The sequence below is a fragment of the Macrosteles quadrilineatus genome, unplaced genomic scaffold, assembly GCF_028750875.1.
Source record: "Macrosteles quadrilineatus isolate MER2022 unplaced genomic scaffold, UCM_ALF_1.0 Scaffold_7__1_contigs__length_78375512, whole genome shotgun sequence".
Classification (NCBI taxonomy): domain Eukaryota; kingdom Metazoa; phylum Arthropoda; class Insecta; order Hemiptera; family Cicadellidae; genus Macrosteles; species Macrosteles quadrilineatus.
Window position 1 is genome coordinate 15,610,702 of NW_026542600.1, and position 5,248 is coordinate 15,615,949.

General features: G+C 34.4%; 1 long non-coding RNA gene across 1 annotated transcript; it reads left to right on the top strand.

Moving 5' to 3' along the window:
• Window positions 1-4,919, top strand: LOC128998663 (uncharacterized). The gene is made up of 3 exons (XR_008491228.1): window positions 1-232; window positions 1,837-1,972; window positions 4,723-4,919. It is a non-coding gene; the product is annotated as an uncharacterized LOC128998663 (long non-coding RNA).
• The last annotated feature ends 329 nt before the right edge of the window (window positions 4,920-5,248 follow it).

A 5,248-nucleotide genomic window follows, 5' to 3' on the forward strand; every position in this document is an offset into this window, starting at 1 on the left:
TTGTGTGACTTAGTTAATAGTTGTTGGAGGTGGCCAGGTACACGATACACGTAAATTAGATTTTAAAATGGAATTAATTTTAAAAGAGATGGAAGCTTAACAGATTTAAATTGTTATACGTCAAGGAAATTTCGGGCTATGTAAGGTCAAAGGAAGAATTTGACCAATTAGGTAACTTATGTTTGTCTGGCATCAAGATCAAATGGATTTGCTTTTTCCACGAGAAGTACAGGTAGAAATATGTTATTACCACGAATACTTTAAAGTATTCGTGGCTATTACCTAATAAATCCATTCATGTTATTGTCTCCTTGATTTGATAATTGACTACAATTAAATAGATTAGATTATTAACCTCTAAGCCTAGAAAGTATTAATCAGAAGATTCTGAGGGGTGGCGGTAAGGTAATTGTACCTAATAAGGTTAACGTAGGGACTTGATGAAGTTTGAAAACATTTTTAGGATTATCCGATAATCAGTAAGAGTTAATTGGTTTCTTAAGAACATTAAAGTTATGAAAGCTTAAGTCGCTTCCTAAGATGCTGGTTAGTTGAAATTTTTTGCAGTTGTTAGAGCGATTGAATTGATAGGTAGCCTACAAGTCTGTAGAGAACCTAACTTATAGCCTAGGCCTAACTTGCTATCAGATGAAAATTTAGTTTGATATTTCTATCATTGGCCTATCAGTAGAAGTTTTCACTTGATAACTTATGACTTAAATAACTTATTTATTTAAGTTACTTATGCTTTTCAAAAAGACTCGTATACACGTGCTGTGGGGTTAACTTGGGTACGGTACTTTAGTATTATCCGGAGGCCACCCTTACACAGCGCAGTTATGTTAGGTTGGGTTTTCTTACAATACCAGATGAGTCATAAATTACTTTTGCACGCCATATCCCCTCAAGTACTTAGCCAGGTCATTGACCGGAGCATGCATCACCTGTTACCACCTGTATCTGGGGTATTTGGCGGGCGAAAGTATGACTCAATTGGTATAGTTCAATTCATAACGAAACGAGGAAAGTTTTATAAACATATTTGATAATCCAACCTAACATGACGCAGCGTGCTGTATACCTAAGTTACTTGGCGGAGTATAGCGGCAGCGACGCATTTAACTCAATCCTCCCCGACATCGCTGCCTTTTTTTCTGGGAGACAGAACTCAAAGGCCGCTAATTGTAATCATGTCAAATCTGGACAGTCAGTCAATTAAAGCAGGTTTTTTCCTATTACAGTATGTAGTTATTTTTGGACTCTCCAGTAAAATATCACTCTAAAATAATTGGCCTCCGCATAATACCAAAGTACCCTAACATTTCACTTTGGCTTAGCTTTTTAAGTTACCGGTATGGTAGTTAAAGATAATTACAAACAAGGCCTACTGTATGTAAATTGTATACACAAGAGTTGATAAGTAGGCTATATCTAGTAATTGTTTTTAAACAAATAAATTTACACTTGGACCTCAATTTGTAATTGTAAACTTATCCTTTTTTTGTAAGTTTTATTAGCTACTTAGGACCTACTATATATAAGTTACCTGTAATGGCGATAATCTACTTAAGAATCCTCATAAGCTAACATGTAAAATCAATATTGAAATTCAATAACTTATAGGCCTACATAACTTAATGGGCTATTGATTAAACTTACTATATTTTAAGTTTATTCGATAGCTTAGGCTATATTATGTAATAAGTTTATTCCATTATGTAATACTGTAAGTAACTTAATAAGTTATTCCATCGATAATATCTTAGCTTTTCTCTTTGGAATTGTAGATTGATGTTTTGAAATTGATTGACTTAATGCTTTTTAATGTTTTTGCAGGTTCATACCCTGATCAACCGACTCTAGGCCTAGTCAGATTTCAAGTTTGCGTACCTCTAACCAACATTCGTAAAATGCATTGGAGTGTGGTCACAGATCTCTCTATTACGTAATAAATAAATCCAGCGGTGAACAGGTAAGACATTTATTTGTTTAAATTGTTTATTTATAGTAGTAACATTTTCTATACAGCCTCTGATCCCATGTAGGGGTTGTCATATTAGTGGTGGTTCTAGATTAGAACGTTGTGAAGGGCTAACAGGGGTGATTAACATTAGGAGGGGGTTTCAGGGGTTCCCCTTAAGAAAATCTGCTATTTTTATTTTTTAGCGAATTTCCCATATAGGGAATAAGCTATTACCGTAGTACTCATGGTAAGACCTGGACGCGGGACCGATTTTTTTTTCGTTTTGAGGTCCCTAGAGGCCAAAAACACCATCCGTTCAAATTCATATATATATATATATATATATATAATATATATATATTTATATATTTATATATATATATGTGTGTCCGTCAGCACGATAACTCCAGCAAAAATGATCCGATTTTGACGAAATTTGGTACAAACGTGTAAACGTACGTTTATTCGAACGAGTTCGCGATCCAGCATGATCGGACCATGAGAACGGGGGTTTATGGGGGGTTTTATGGGGTAAAAAAAGGTTTTTCCCATTTTTGACCCAAAAAACATCAAATTTAGCAATTTCTTTCCAAACCATTTTGTAGAGCTTAAAAAAACAAATAATTTAGTATATTGAAGCGTTATTATGCGCCTAATGGTTACAGAGAAAATTCCAAAAAATTGTAAATTTAAAATTCCCATGTTATTCTTATGGAGAATAAGTTTAAACTGTTGTAGTTTTTGCTTGTTTGTGAACATATTTTGATCAAATTTGGAAAATGTTTTTATTTCTTACTAACTATTCACATTTGACAAAAAACAGTTTTACCCTCCCTGATGCAGCAAACCTAAGTACTTGTTAAACTAGTTCTATTTAAATCTGGAATAAATGTTATATTTTTAAGTAGACATTTCAGTGTAAATCCAATCAGTCAAATGGAAATTCGCTTAGTCTGCAGGTTTGCTGCGGCGGGGGTATTTTTAACTGTTTTTACGTCTAGAACTGTGTTCCAAAACCTCTGTCACCTATTTATGACAAAATTTATGTTTAAACCTATATTTCCAGAGTCAGATTCTAATGGAGGGGCTCTTGCTTCTATAGCCCTCCACCCCTTGGAACCGCCCACTGCATTATAGTATTTTAATGTGGGAAAAATTGAGAATTAATTTAGTTGGAAGATAAGATATAACGGGACAGCAAAATTGGTAGAATAGGCATATATAAGCTTTAACAAATTTCATGCAAATATATTTGATTAAGGTAATGTGATCATAAATAAAAGCATCTGCCACTATTTAAAATTAAAATTAGGCTTAGGCCTAATACAGATAAACCATTGCTGTTGCTAAAAGCCTAAAGGTCGATTCACACACATCAGTTACGGCACGTCACAGTAAAGTCACTTCAGGCACGTCACAGTTAACAAAAATATTCTTTGATGGATTTTCTATTGCACTATCTACACTCATCCGTTGCAGTCCCGTCAGTCACTCTGCTGGCATCCGTCAGTCAATTTCGGATTTCTTTCCAACGATACTTTTAGATTGTTCGGACGCCTGACGGAACTGTTTGAGGTTAGAAAATAGTGTTATTGTTATTTAAATGGTTGCGTTTGTATTTTGAGTACTGTTTGTAACAATCAACAATATGGACAATGATAATTTGATAGAATATAGGTTTATAACTTTAAAATTTTGACTATAAATTACTGTGAATTTTAGAGACGGAAGACTGACTGAAACCAACTGACGGACAATTGACTGAGAAATCGCGGATGCAACTGTGACTGGACTGTAACTGGACTGTAACGGAACTGTGACTGGACTGATGTGAGTGAATCGACCTTAACACGTTCGCTGCTACGGACGTTCCGGAACGTCAGCCGGGCCACGGCGCCAGGAGCTAAGAACGTTCCAGAACGTCACCGTTCATTGTTGTTTAACGTTGCTATGGATAAGCCAGCACGTCACAAGCGTTCTATATTTCTTTGCAGCTCGTGGGGACGTACTTTTCTGACAATAAAAAATATAGTTTTTCCAAATCACCACCAGGGTCGTTTGGAACAGGGCTTTGTTTTACCTCTTTCCTGCTAGATAGCGATACTACTTTAACGACTGTAACCTGGGTAGTGCTGCTATCTATCAGAATCACTTAGTACTATATCCAAAGCCAGTTGTATTGCAGAACATTGCCATCCAGTATAACTACTGTTGTTTTTATTGTAATTCAGTGTATCGGTGGCAATGTCACGCAGCGGCCGAGCGTTAGTTCAGCAACTGGCGCCGTCCCGGCATCTAGTGCTCAGCAGCGAACGTGTTAATACAGATAAACCATTGCTGTTGCTAAAATAAACCTGCATTAGTCTTGATTTTAAAATAGGTATGGGTTATATTTTTTGTAAACCATAAGCTGTCGTTGTTCATAAAAAAAATGAAGTTGAAACTGTTAATTACTGAGAAAACCATGATTTGAGGTAGAAATTAATCTGGTCAAAAGGTACATTTTAATTAAATTATGTTAATTTATTAAACTGCTATCTAACTCGTACTTAAATACAAGTAAATAAAATGTTGTGGATGTTCAATGAATTTTAGCATTAGTTTGTCTGCAAATGTTAATTTCTCGAGAACATGCTCCATTCAACCCAAATAGACACGTTAAAGTTTTAACATTGCATTCTAGCCGAGGAGAATTTATTGTTCATTCATCCTAGACTAGCCTCCTTATTTAAATAACATGTAAAGTTTCTCTGTTCTAGAAGACTGAAGAAGGAACATCACAGGGGCTGTTACTTAGACCTTTCTACAGCATTGATGAATAATTGTCTTGGCAGCAACTAGAGTGACTACGTTACAAGTTAAATCATCTTTCTACTGCAAGGATTCCAATCAACAAAGATTTTTAATCGATAACATATTGTATTGATGCCTTATTCAATCTTAAAAATTGTAAAATAAAGTACTCTTGTATTCTTGTATTGCATTCTTGTGTTCTTGTCCTCTCTGTAGAGGTTATAGAGAAACTTAATGTAAATAAGTGAACACAAATGATAGAAAAACAATTTTATATAATAATAAAAACTAAATAATTAATTGAGAGCCCTCTCGATTGGGATAACCCAATTGATATTTTACTTCTTCTATCAAAACAAATACTAAAACACTCTCTTATTGTTTTGTGTTAACTATATATAATTTAAATTATTTACAAAAACATCTTAGTTATATATTTTATTTATCTTTTATATATATTCTATTATAAATTACCACACAGTCAAGTATAAA